The sequence below is a fragment of the Crocuta crocuta genome, unplaced genomic scaffold (genome assembly GCF_008692635.1).
Source record: "Crocuta crocuta isolate KB4526 unplaced genomic scaffold, BGI_CrCroc_1.0 scaffold95, whole genome shotgun sequence".
In the NCBI taxonomy this organism is placed as follows: domain Eukaryota; kingdom Metazoa; phylum Chordata; class Mammalia; order Carnivora; family Hyaenidae; genus Crocuta; species Crocuta crocuta.
The window spans coordinates 10,536,806-10,551,387 of NW_027530971.1; the positions used below are offsets into that span (position 1 = coordinate 10,536,806).

The 14,582-nt window shown below is 44.4% G+C and overlaps 1 protein-coding gene across 2 annotated transcripts in view; it reads right to left on the reverse strand.

The window, feature by feature from the left end:
• Window positions 1-14,582, reverse strand: part of ASTN2 (astrotactin 2) — an 881,037-nt gene that overhangs the window by 741,157 nt on the left and 125,298 nt on the right. The gene's annotated exons all lie outside the window — the stretch shown is intronic.

Genomic DNA, 14,582 nt, shown 5'->3' on the forward strand with positions numbered 1-14,582 from the left:
CCATCTTCAAATACAACCATATGGGGTGTTAGGGCTTCAGCATATGAAGGGGGAGTCACAGTTCAGTCGATGACACCTGCCACTCTGAATCTCAAAAGGAGGGCAGAGTGTCCAGCCCAAATGTCACCCTGAACCTTAAGTAGCCAGTCTACAGAACATCAGGCAAATGTCCACCACTGGTCCCACCTATGCAGTTCTGGCAGAGGTCCAGGGAGTCCTTTTGCTGGCACTCACCAACTCTGTGACTCTAAGCAAGACCCTTCTCTGAGGCTCAGCTATAAAAGGACATTAAAAAGAACACCTACTTAATATATAGTCCGGAGGTTTTAATGAAATGTTAAATGGGAACACATTCTGTTAATGTTAGTGGGTCAACAGTGTTTGAGCTTTGAGAATAGCTCCAGGGGCACCTGGGTGGCTCAGTGGGTTGGGAGTCCGACTTCAGCTCAGGGCATGATCTCACAGTTCGTGAGTTCGAGCCCCGCATCAGGCTCTGTGCTGACAGCTCAGAGACTGGAGCCTGCTTCAGATTCTGTCTCTCTCTCTATCAAAAATAAATAAGCATTAAAAAAAGAATTGCTACAATCTATTAAGAAATTTCTATTTATCAGATACCAGCTTGCAAACAACATGGATGCTTCCATTTATAGCAATGATTTTGTAGAGGAGGTAGCACTGTTACACCTGTTTTACCTTAAGGCTCAGAGAGAGCAAGTAGTGAGCCCAAGATCACACAGTTAGCCAAAGGCTGACAGAACCAGGTCCAGCTGATTCTCCTCTCCCCTAGCCATACTGCTGTAATTATTTTAATAGTGCAGACCCACCCTGTAGGTGAGCTTCCTTTACCTGAGATCATCTGCAATGACGTTAGGGTGGGGGGAAGGGCACTGTCCCATATCACCCCCTCTCCCCCCGAAGGACTTTGGTAGCTCTATGAACCATCTAAACAAAGCCCCTGGCACAGACACCAACATATTTCACTCCCTATTAAGGAAGGCCAAGACAGGGCAGGCCTCTCGATGCTTCATTAGGGGAACATCAGGACACATAAGGACAGTAATAAAACAGGAACTGAAGAGGGTGTCCATGGGGGAAAGCCCAGAGCTGCTCTCGCTGATACCCCTGCAGAATTTTAGAGAAGGGAGGGTGCAGACAAAGCAGGACAAAGACAGCAGCAGATGAGAGCAGGAACATTCTAGTCAGCAAGGCAAACACAGGGTCTAGATCCCAGTCGGGTCTCTCCCTAGCTGTGTGACCTTGGACAAGACCACTTAACTTGATAGACCTCAATATTTCAATCTACAAAATGGAGGCAGCAATGCTGTCTGGCAGGGTTTCGGAAGAATTAAATCATGTTTTACATGAGCAGGTCAAGCCTGTGACTTTCTCCCTGCTGGTCTCAAGGAGCTGCAGGACAGGGTTCTCCTCTGCCTTTGCTATCCACAAACATTAGCTGCGGAGTTTTCCGTAATACAGGGTCCCCAGAACACCCACCAGGAATTCAGATCCAGCATACCTGGGAGAGAGTCCAGGAAACTGTTTTAAACAAACACCCCAGGCAATTATTTTTTTTATTTTTTTTATTTTTTAATGCTTGTTTATTTTGTTTTCAAAGAGAGAGAGAGACAGAGCATGAGCAGGGGAGGGGCAGAGAGAAAGGGAGACACAGATTCTGAAGCAGGCTCCAGGTTCTGAGCTGTCAGCGCAGATCCCGACACAGGGCTTAAACCCTCAAACTTCAAGATCATGACCTGATCTGAAGTCAGATACTCAACCGACTGAGCCACCCAGGCACCCCTACACCCCAGGTAATTCTTAAGTAGAAAGGAGATCTTGCTCTATACCTAGTGAAATATGGGCAGTAAACAGCAAGGCTTAATAGGAAGTAACTTATAAAAATCCTAATGTATGAGGGTAATGCAAGAGCTTTAGAATCCAGATACCAGCTTCCATTCTTATGCTGTTCATGCTGCAGAAATGCTTATCATCTACGGATTTCAGTCTCTCCCCAGGTGACATGGACAAACACCCTAAACAATTGTTTTAGCAAGTAAAACAATACACAGAAAATAATCAGTGCTCTGTATTATTCCTATGGCAGATTCACTTTTACCTGGTCCTTGAAAGGCAAGTATAGGGATGCCTGGGCTGCACAGTTGGTTAAGCATCTGACTTCGGCTCAGGTCATGATCTCAAAGTTTGTGGGTTCAAGGCCCTCATTGGACTCTGTGCTGACAGCTCAGAGCCTGTAGCCTGCTTCGCATTCTTTGTCTCCCTCGCTTGCCACCCCTCCCCCACTCCTGCTCTGTCTCTCTCTCTCAAAATTAAATAAACATTTATATTTTTTTTTTAAAGAAAGGAACTTGTAATAAACCCACAACTGTGGAAACCCAGGAGTGGAAACAGGGGCACAGCTTTGTTTCCTACCTTAATTCCAATCTCATATTTTGTTTAACCAAGCAATTTATAGGGGGCAAAAATAATTGGTGATTTTAAATGCTCTGATACAACGAGGCGCTGCAACGACGATAAATCATCTCCAACATATGCCCGGCTCCTCCAAGTGACAGATGACAAACAAAAGCAGGACAAGGTCTTCCATCACAGGCAGAATCATTGAGTTAATGGAAGAATTATTGCTTCTGAAATCCACTCCAGTCCTATTGAGGGGAACGTTCCAATTTATCAAAGCCAAATGAACATTAATTGCAGCAGTCTGCTAAGTTTTCCAGCCGTTATGACCTTCATTGAATTTTAATCCAAAACAGATAAGATTTCCTTCCACACAAGAGGAAACAACACAATTAGCTCAAAATGACAGCTAGATTATGAAGCAGGGGCACATGAGCAACATACACGCATTCACACTCACGCACACACGCCCCAGCGAAGACACTGATTCTGCGTGGCTTTAAAATTCAGCACAAAGGAGGTAAGCGGAGAAAAGGTAAATAAATACAATCACACATCTGCATAAGTCCCCCTCCCTTCATTCAAGAGAGGAATTTTTGGAGGCGGAAGGCAAGACGGAAAAGGTGGCAGGCAGTAATGGAGACAGAATTTCCGTTAACTGCTGTAATTAATGTTATGTCTCATCGGGGAGAGATTAGGAAAAAACAGAGAGGGAAGGAAGAAAAAACAAGTATTATTTTGCTATTAAAGACGCCCTTGAGCTGGAGAACATTAGCAGCAGAAGTTTGAATTGGGTAATTGTTTGACTGTATCGGTGGATGTGCAGACAGGATGATTACCACAATGAAGTGAAACATAGCCGTGCGCAACCTATATGTTTACGGCTCCCACAGCATGGAGACAGAGGCCTTCTGCTGACTACAGATCACAGCTGGGGGACGTCTAGGAAGTATGGTGCAGTGGGATCACCCACCCACACAGTCCAGCCGGCACAGTCCAGTCCAGACCTGTCACATAACACCGAGTCACTCTGACCTACGATCTACAGGCTTAGTTTCTGTATTTGCTTTCACTCTACAATGAAGGCATTGGACTAAATGTGTTTTAATGGAGCAGAGGTTTACTTGCATTTTTTTTTTTTTTTTGAGAATTAACTTGGAAATTTCTGAATTCCTCACTTCCAATCTCTCATTATGTGGAAAAACTGGCCACCATCTTCCACAGTCCAGAGTCAGGCCTATCCAACCAACACACAGGAACGGGGAACCAGATGGTTATGGAGATGGGCACCAGAGACGTCCTTACCCTCTTTGCCCTGGTAGCAGAAGAAATGTCTTAGATCACTTAGAACCAGAATTTTTTTCTTAACATTTATTTATTTTTGAGAGACAGAGAGACAGAGCATGAGTGGGGGAGGGGTTCAGAAGAGAAAGGGAGACACAGAATCCAAAGCAGGCTCCAGGCTCTGAACTGTCAGCACAGAGCCTGATGAAGGGCTCAAACCCATGAACTGAGAGATTATGACCTGAACTGAAGTCAGATGCTTAATGGACTGAGCGACCCAGGTGCCCCCCGAGACTTTTTTTTAAAGTAAACTCTACCCCCAGTGTGGGGTTCAGACTCATGATCCTGAGATCAAGAGTCACATCCTCTACCAACTGAGCTAGCCAGCCGCCCCTAGAATCAGAAACTTAAGTTTGATTCTGGGCTCAGGCACCAGCGGTGTGATCTTAGAAGAGAGTTGTCTTCACTCCCTCATCCTAGTTTTTATAATTTGTCAAATAGGATCAAAAATAGTAGCAATATCAATGAAATTGATGACATAACATTTGATTACAGTTTACATGTTACCTCATTTTAATTCCATGAGGTAGAAACTATTAGTATCACCTATTTTCTAGTGGGGGGAAACAGACACAGAGCAGTACCTTAACCGATCCCATACCACCAGTTAAATGGTAAGGAGGGCCAGGATTCTGACCCAGGCAATCCTGCTCTAGACTTGATACTCTCTTTGTTTTTAAACTTCTCATTTTGAATGTAGGGGCACCTGCATGGCTCAGTTGGTTAAGCATCCAACTTTGGCTCAGGTCATGAGCTCACAGTTCATGGGTTTGAGCCCTGCATCAGGCTCTGTGATGAAAGCCCAGAGCCTGGAGCTTGCTTTGGATTCTGTGTCCTCCTCTCTCTCTGCCCCTCTCCCACTTATGCTCTGTCTCTCTCTGTCTCTCAAAAATGAATAAATGTTTAAAAAAAACTTTATAAACCTATCATTTTGAATATAGACTCACAAGAAGTTACAACGCTGGTACAGAAGAATTCCTGTATACTCTTTACTCAGTTTCCTCCAAACTTACAATCAATATAAAAAATATCAAACCCAGGAAATTAATGTTATAATACATTAACTAGACCACAGACCTTACACAGATTTTACCATGTTTTCCACCACTGGTCCTGTTTTGGTCCAGGGTCCCATGTGGCATTTACTTTCTATGTCTGCCCAGTCTTCTCTTACCCATGGCAATCTCTCCACCATTCTGGTCTTTCATGATTTTGACACTTTTAAAGAGTGCTGGCCACTTATGTCAAAGAATGTCGCTCACTTTGGGATGTGTCTGATGTATTCTCATGATTACAATGAGGGTACACATTTTAGACAAGCGTCAGAAATGGCACTGCGCCCTTCTCGGTGCATCCTATCAGGGGATTCATGATGTCTATCTGTCTTATTCCTGATGATGGTAAAGCCTGGATCACTTGGTTAAAGTGAGGTAGTGGCTTGAATGGGAGATCCAAAAAAAGGTCCACACTCTAGTCCCCAGAACCTGTGAATGCTACCTTATGTGGGAAAAGGAAAAAAAAAAAAAAAGTATTTGCAGATGTAATTAAGATCTTGCAAAAGAAGATCATCCTGAATTATCCAGGACGGATCTGAATCCAATAACCTGTCCTTATGAGAGACACAGAGAGAGGACACAAAGAAGTTGATACAAAGACTAAGGCAGAGATGTGAAGTTAGGTATATAGGAATATGTATGCATGCATATATGCATGTATGTATGTATACAGCCACAAGCCACAGCACAGCTGGCACCTCCATAAACTAGAAAAGGCAAGGAACGGATTATCCCCCAGAGCCTCTGGAGAGAGCACAGCCCTACTGAAACCTTGATTCTGGATTTTTGGCCTCCAAAACTGTGACAGAATAAATTTCGAGCCCCCTAGTTTGTGATCAATTGTTACGGCAGCCCTAGAAACTGATAGATACTACTATCTGCTAGATTCTCTACTATAAATCACCATTTTCCTTTCATAATTAATAAATATCCAGGGGGGATACTTTGAGATTCTACAAATATCCCGCTTCTTCTTGAAGTTTCACTCATTAATATTAGTATACATCAGTGGATCTTGTCAGCAGTAATTATTACAGTGGTGACTGTCTAATGGTGATCTTCTACTTCCCTCTTTCCTTCTACATGTATTTATTAATTGGGATTCTATTGTAAGAAAGAGCTATCTCTTCTATCCCGTTCATTTATTGAGTCTATTATTTAAATCAGTATTTCAGAGTCAATATTCTTAATAACCCCTGCCCAACCTAGCTCAAAGGATGTCTGCAAACACCAAGCATGAGTGGGAATTAGGGAAAATATCTTAAAGGGCAAAGGGAAAAGAAAGAGATCTTCTCTGAGCACTGTTCTAAGACATTTCATGTGTCTTCTATCATTTATTTCAATAGAAGTAATGAGGGATCCACACCCACACGAATGAGGGATCCACAGCCTCACTGTAAATTTAGGAGAAAGTAACAATCAGAGAAGTTCAGGAAGGTGCCTAAGGACAAGCAGCAATAAGGGCAAGAGTCACACTCTGAACCACCATTTGTCTGTCTAAACATGTTATTTCCACCAAACCAAGTTGTCTTCTGAGGATCAGGAAAGGGTAGGAAAGGGGAATTAACTGAAGGTGGAGCCAGAAGCTGCACTATGTCCAACGCCAAGTTCACCGGACACTTTCACTGTGGGCTGACTCAGCGCATGGGGAAAGGGGAATATACAACATGAATACTGCATAGCACACACACTCTCTTTCTACGTTGTTAGAATACTGCACACAAGCTTCAGGTTCTTTTCTTTCTTTTTTATTTATTTTTTTTTTTTTGAGAGACAGAGAGACAGGCATGGGAGGTGCAGAGAGAGAGGGGGAGAAAGAGGGAGCCTGAAGCAGGCTCCAGGCTCTGAGCTGTCAGCACAGAGCCCAATGCAGGGCTCGAACCCATGAACCATGAGATCATGACCCGAGCCGACGTCGGATTCTTAACTGACTGAGCCACCCAGGTGCCCCAGAAGCTTCAGGTTTTTGAAGGAAAATGAAATGTAGAACAAGAAGCTGGAGTGTAAAGGCGGAGACTGGTCACCGAGGGAACATCACTCTCAACTCTGTCAACCTGCTGGCTGCCCTTCCCCCCCACTACGCTTCTCTTCCATCTCTGGCTCTCCCCTCTCCCTTCTCTTTTCCACCTTCACCTCTGCTGCCTCTTCTCAAATCCACTGTGCGGGTGCCCCTTCCCTGTCTCTGCAGGAGGCCTTCAGTACCTGTCACCCCCTGACTTCCTCCTCAGCCCCTTCCCCACCCCAAAGCCCCTCCACAACTGTTTCTTGGGCTTGGGTTCTACCTGCCCCTCCCCCTCCACTTCTGTTTCCCTTCCTTCTGTGTGATTCTTTCCTCCCTGCCTTTTATTCTGTTTCACCTTTGCTTGTCTCTGCCTCTACTGCTAAATCCTTACCTGTCCATGCATGCCAGTTTCCCTGTATTTTTCTCCATCTCTCTCATTGTAATCAGCTCCCTTTTTCTCAGTTTCCCTGTATTTCTCTCTGTCTTTGGGGGTTTCTATATACCTAATGTAGAAGAGGCACTCGATGAATATTAGCAGATGTCTATTTTTCCTGTGTTTCTCTCTGCCTCCCTCTGTCTCATATTTTTTTTTTTTTTTTTTTTTTTTTTATTTCTAGGAGAGAGAGAGAGACAGCGTGAGCAGGGGAGGGTCAGAGAGAGATGGAGTCACAGACTGAAACAGGCTCCAGGCTCTGAGCTGGCAGTCAGCACAGAGCCCGACGCGGGGCCTGAACCCACGAACCGCGAGATCATGACCTAAGCGAAAGTCGGACGCTCAACCGACTAAGCCACCCAGGCGCCCCAATCTCTGTCTCATATTTTGCAGATTTTTTTTCTTATACACAGTCCCATCCTGCACTCTACTTTGGCCAAAAGGCAACTGCCTCTGTGCCCCTTTCTAGGTTGCCTCTTGCCATCTCCAGGATTTTCTGTCTGGGCTTGATTATTGGCCCAGATGAACGGGGTAATTGGGATGGAGAATCCTGATTTGTTTTTTCTAGCCTCATTCTCTCCACCTACAAAATGAAGGTGGGGTCTAGTCTGCTGCCGTATGCAACTGTCCATATGCTCACCCTCTGTAAAGGACTGTATACCCCTGTCACGGGCTTTGGGTTGGGCCACGCGATGTGTTTTGGCCCCGGCCACAGAATGTGAGAGAACCCCCTGCCTGAGCACCAGCTTGAAGAAGCATCCTCGGTTTCTGCCAGTTCTCTTGCTCAACCCCTCTGCCATGGAAACCAGAGGTCTCAGGCTGGGGCTACCCTTTGACTGAGACTGTAGAATGAGAAGACATGCAGAGCTGAGCCACAGACATTGCGGCTGCCAACATGGAAGGCACGTAAGCAGAAAAGCACTGTTCGGTCCGTCACCAAGATTCAGAGTGATTTGTTTGTAGAATAAACATGTACCAGCTGACTCCTCTAGAAGAGTTGGGTTCTGCAAAGTCTAAGGTGCTTTCGCCTTCAACATTCCAACCATATTTTATAGCTCTGTTGCTTCTGGGGAAACCTAGCCAAATCCTTTCTTGTGCACTGTCTCAGTTCAATGTCATGATTTCGATCTTATTTCCACTTTTGCAAATGACCAACCAAGAACCTGAGAGAGGTGAAGACATCCAAACCTCTACAGCTGCTATGAGGCAGACTCAGCTTGAAACCCAGGCTCCTGACACCAGACTAGGTTCTTCCTACTTCACTATGCTGCATCCCTAAATGCTGTGGGAGGTAAGCCACGTGTCCTGTAGACAGAAGCCATGGCTTATTCTTCTCATGGTCCCGTAAGCCTAGCTAGAGACCCTGCAAGCTTCTAGTGCATCCTCGTTGAGGATGCCTCGTTGAGGCAGGTCAAGGCCGAGCTACCAGGTTCATGTGATTTAAATTTTTAAAACTTAATATATGTATCTGTGATTTTAAAAATTCCACTTCCTTAAAAAATAAATGGGATTCATGCAGTGCACCCCACTTACATAAAAATGTACTTGGTATATCTGTATTGCCCAATTTCATCATATCCTGGAACTGATAAACACCTGATGATCCCAACTTATAGATGGGGATCTTAAGGCTAAGAATGGACGTAAGCCACATAAGGTCAGGGAGCAAATGAATGTCAGGGCTGAGATACCCAAGTCCCAGGCCACAGCTTCATAGGCTGTAGGTATCACATGTTTTTTCTGCCACTAGACCACTGTCACCTTTCCTTTTAAAATAATCCCTCTTAGGATGTTCTCCCCACTACTCTACTTTCTGTCTATAAGGTTTTTGGCACCTGCAGTCTGGAATGGCCCTGGCTGTCCTGGCATTCTTCAATAATGTCACTTATGAAAAACACAGCAATAGCACTTGCTGTTATTGGAGAAATTGTCCCTCCCACCAAAATATACGTAGGACTCCTGATGTCTATTACCTCAGAATGTGACCTTATATGGAGACTGGGTCTTTATGGAGGTCACTGTGGTGGGTCCCAATCCAGTACAACTGGCATCCTCATAAAAGGTAGAAAAATGTGGACGCAGATACAGACATGCACACAGTGAGAATGCCACGTAAAAACCATGGCTACACTGTCATAAGCCAAGGAACTACCAGCACCTGGAGCAGACCTTTCCCCTAGTGCCTTCAGAAGGGGTGTGGCCCTGTCCACATCTTGATCTCGGAAATCCAGCCTCTAGGAGTGTGAGACAACACATGCATGAGGTCACTCAGTCTATGCACTTTGTTATCACAACGCTCAGAAGCTAATACGCAAATAAAGGGCAGGGTCCTAATGCTTAGGAAGACCCGGCTGTGTGTCAGGCTCAAGCGTATGTGCCTCATGTGAATCATCTTACAACAACCCCCTCGGGCAGTTACTTCCATCCTCACCCCATTCCAGGGAGGAAATGGAAGCAAAGGGAAGAAAGATGCCCATGTTACATGGCTAGTAAGTCAGTTATGGAGCCAGAATATGAACCTGGGGACCCCGATCCACAGTTCTTACATGTTAGTTATATTTGCTGTGCCTGCATTTTCTCAAAAGTAGAACAGGAGTAACAATGATATCTGTTGAATGGGGATTGTTTACAGGATTGAATGAGTCAAATATATGCTGATACTAAAATACTAAGCATTAAAACGGTGCTTATTAACATTGTTATTTTCAGATTCTTCACTGTTTTGTCTGTTTTCTTATAACTTTTCTAATTATTGTTTCTGAGCATGGGATCCCACAAAGTAAACACATTGTTTCAGGTCTTAACTAGAACCTCTAAAACTAGTTATTCAGAAAACTAGTCTTTCATTGACACAACTTAAAATGTGGAAACAGGGATGCCTGGACAGCTCACTCAGTTAAGCATCTGACTTTGGTTCATGTCATGATTTCATGGTTTGTGAGTTTGAGCCCTGCGTTGGGCTCTGTGCTGACAGTTCAGAGCCTGGAGCCTGCGTTGGATTCTGGGTCTCCCTCTCTCTCTCTCTCTCCCCCCACTGTCAAAAATAAATAAACATTAAAAATTTTAATAAAAAATAAATTAAGGGGCGTCTGGGTGGCTCAGTCGGTTGAGCGTCCGACTTCAGCTCAGGTCATCATCTCATCACTCATGGGTTCAAGCCCCACATGGGGCTCTGTGCTGACAGCTCAGAGCCTGGAGCCNAATGTAGAACCATTTTTACCACTTTTTACCATATAGTTGGCTCATTCTGAGCTTGTGGTGGACTTTTTCAAAGCTTTTTTTTTTTTTCTTTTCTTTTTTCCTTGCAGATAGGATTTTCATTGTTAGGTTTAGCAGGCAAGTAAACCATTGCATGATTGAGTGATTAAATCAGTGAACTAAGGAATGCATGATATGCTGTGAATGAATAAATGCAATGGTCGGGGAAATGATCTAAAGTCATTTTTCACAGAAAGCTTTAAAAAGAATTATCCTCAAATCACACAAATCCTTTAAACAAAGCTTCTGATTGAGAATGGGAATAATAATTCCTTAGATTTATGTGGCATTTTATAATCCTCAAAGTATTTTTCTATATATTATTGTGCCATAGAATTATACATCTTAGAAGTTTGAAAGAACCACACTAGCCATCTAATTTAAGTATTACTCCTCTCAAAATCCTGATGACTAGGGCTTCTAGCCTTTGCTTGCATACCCACAGAGAGAAGGAACATATACCCTCTGACTCAGTCCTCCAGTACCAGACAGCTCAAACACCTGGAAAGCTCCGTCCTGTCACATATAGGGGTAAGGGGCCCTTATAACCACCCCCTCACTGGGGCCCACTTGGATAAATAGTGGGAAAATGGGAAATGACAGTATCTATCCTACAGAGTATTAGAACAATTAAATGGAGTAAACCATGTGCTGCATCTAGACTGCCTGGCATACAGGAAGGAAGTCCTCAATGGTGGCGACCATTAATTCCATTGTGCAGGACAATGGCACTGTAACTGCATTCAATAGCTAGAAAAACCCTGAGAATTAGGGAACATTATTCCAATTTCACCAATGATGATCTTGATTTGGCCAGAGTCATAAAGCTAGCAACAGAGGTAGTGTTCAACATTGTAGGTGACTTCTACGTCAAACCCCCCTTAATCTACCCATAGATTCCACATAGGGAGGGAGTCTGTGCATGGATTTGCTCAAGAGGTCTTATAAATTTAAGCCAACAGCTGATTCAGAGAGAAGGGTGGATGTGCAGAATAAGGGTGGACGTTCTGGAATCAGCCTATATAGGGTGAAATATTGGTTTTACCATTTAATCTTTGCGTGACCAACTCATACCAATAGCTACTGATTTCATTAGTAGCTCAGGCTCAGGTCTTAACAAACTCAAAGAGCATGCCAGTTCTCTTCCAGAAGGCATGGACTGCAGCAGGTTCCACTGACCGAGCTGCAGCTGGTTGCCCTGTGTGGGTGGGCAGGGTGTCTGTCCTGAGAAAAGGGAATGGAGAACACTCCTGGAACAATTTGGATCTTCTCACAATCTCAGATCTTCACCAAAGATGGAAACAATTCAAAATTGGATAGACCAGGAGCCATCCTGTCATGAGTAACCATGTGGCATGAGTTTAGAATCTTGGGAAAAGTCTGCTCCCAGAACCGTGTTCTTATTAACCACACAGCCTTAGGCAAGTCAATTAAACTCACTGAGTCTCCAGTTTCTCATCTATGAAATGGGGAAACAGATCTTAGCCATTCTGAATGCTATTCTGAATGGTTGTTTAGGGGAGAGGAAAGCAAACACTCTTTTGGTTCTTGCTGAATTGTGGTCAAAACAGCAAGGACAGAGAAGGGTCTAAGCCACAGGGAGGTGTGCCATCCAGACCAAGGTCAACCGACTGGCTGGGGACCCTAGACGACTTGTAGCCCATGTCTGGACCTCAGTTTATCCAGTTACGAAATGAGATAATCAGCACATCTTAAATTTTTCAACAAAAATACCTCTAAGAATAAGAGCTAATAGTCTGATGTGCCAAGATCCTCTGATACAAGCGCTCGGTGTATATATACAATAAGTATTGGTGGAGGCCTCATTTATAGATGACAGAAACAAGGCACAGAGGAATTTAAAATTTTGTCCAAGATCATCCAGAGTGCTAAGTGGCACAGTAGGACTTTACGCCCAGGCACTTAGGCTCTGGAATCTGTGCTTAGTAATGTCTACACCACCCTACCTCACCTCAGAGAAGCAGGGCTGTCATCAATGAATGTCTTGGGGTTCCAAGTTTCCTGGACAAGACTCTACCTCATGAAGGTAAGGGGTGAGGGGGAAAGATCCAGATTTTGGAGCTCTGAAGGTGGATAAGAACAGGCGGGACCACAAGGTGGTAGCCTTGGGCCATGTTAGTGTGTGGGCAGGGAAGACCTGGATTGTGCCAACCTCCACAGGGTCTACTCTGCCAACCGCATCCTGAATTCCAGGGAATTTCAGACTCGTGTGAGCTTTGGTGAGTTCTTTCCAAGCTGAACTCACTGAGCAGAATAAAAAGGTGAAGAACACCTATAGCCTATGGAGAGAGAGTGTGATTTAGTGGAACTAACACTGAACCTGGAAGCAAAGAACCTCCATTCAGAGCTCATCTATAATTCAGCTTATACCTTCTAGGTTACTAGGTTTTGGGAAGGATGTAGATAAGTATATAAGTAGCTGTGATGCCAAACAAAGAAAATACTTAATAAATATTAATCAAAAACTGAGTCTCACTCTCCAACACTAAAAAAGTAAGTCACAGCCCCTCAAGCCTTCTTGGCATCAGATGGTGCCCCATGCTCCGTGAAGACTTTAGCAAGTACCCTGAAACATTTGCACCCCGAAGTTAGCATGCAGGCACTCACTTGGCATGGCATGTGGCTGCATCATTTGCAAAATATATATATATGGGAAAAAGTCTATCACACTCATTCCATGAATAACACAAAGGCCTTGATTTGTTCTTCCACGTGACGAGCATGCGTTAGGTCCAAAATTAACATTGCTGTCTGGCTGGGGTATGTGTGTGTTTTTCCAAAAAGAGAAAACTTCCAAACTCTTACTCAGCCCTAATCAGAATGTCTAATGCACAGTGTTAGGTGAAGAAGAATCAGGAGAATGGAGACCAGAAGTAAAGATCTGCCCCCTCTACGGACTCTCAGGGGTTGACTGCTGATGGAAAATAACACAAGTGGGTGGGAGCGCTACTTTGCTGAGTGGCCTTCTGCCAATTTCTTCACCTCTCTGAGCCACACCTTTCTCACACGTAGATTGGGAATAACATTTCCCATACTTATGAATCTCGAAAAGCTGTGCTACAAGAGAAAATCATAGCCTGAAGAGTGAAAAGCACTGGGGGGATGTCACTTGTATCTATTATCAGATCTCTTCTTGAGCCAATTAGACCCTGTACATTCTGCATAATGAATTTGTTTTTTCCTATCTACCATGGCGAGCCATTAACTGAAGCTTTTTAAAGAAACCATTAATATGAGCCTACATACATTTTAGACTACCATTCAAGTGATTTAAGCCCGAACAGCCTTCTCTGAAGAGATCGCAGACTCCAAGATCTCCAGGTCATAGGGCTGACAGAGATGGAAGGCCACTTCACCTCTCTGCGCCCGTAACTTCATCCCTCACATGGAGGTGGCACGCCTGACTTCATGCAGTCTTGGTGAGAATGCAATGAGATAATGTCCATAAATGTGCCCTGCACAGTGCTTGACAAAGGGTTAGACAGTCAGTAAATTCTTGCACTGAGAGAAATAGTGTAGAGGGCATAGTTCAGGCTTTGTAGGCAGACAAGCTTAGGGGTTTAAATACCCAAGAGCATCTCTGTCTCTTACTAGCTATGTGACCTTGGGTAAAGTTGCCTTGTCTCCATGACTCAGTATTCACAACTATAACACGAGGGTAACGGAGGAGCTTCTATGTGTGATTGTGGCTAAGCCTAGCCCAGCGCCAGGGGCCACAACACCACGGGGGGTGTCGTGAGGGTGAAAGTACCTGGCTCATCAAAGGCACTCGGGAAAGGGCAGCCCTGCTCCTATTCTGTTCTGATTTTGTTTGTTCAGTCATTCTTGGAAAGGCCAGTTGTGTTTTGGAGCACTGAACCTCAGCCTTCGGTGGAACAGGCCAAGCACGTGACAGATGTTAAACAGCTATTCCCAGGGATGTCGGCCAAAAGGCCAAGGAGCTGGAGACCCTTTATTCTCTCCTCTGAAGCACAATTAGTTTGTCACAGCTGACAGATGATGGATGGGTATGCATCAGTCCAAGTGACACCACAGAATCCACCCGACCTTCTGTTTA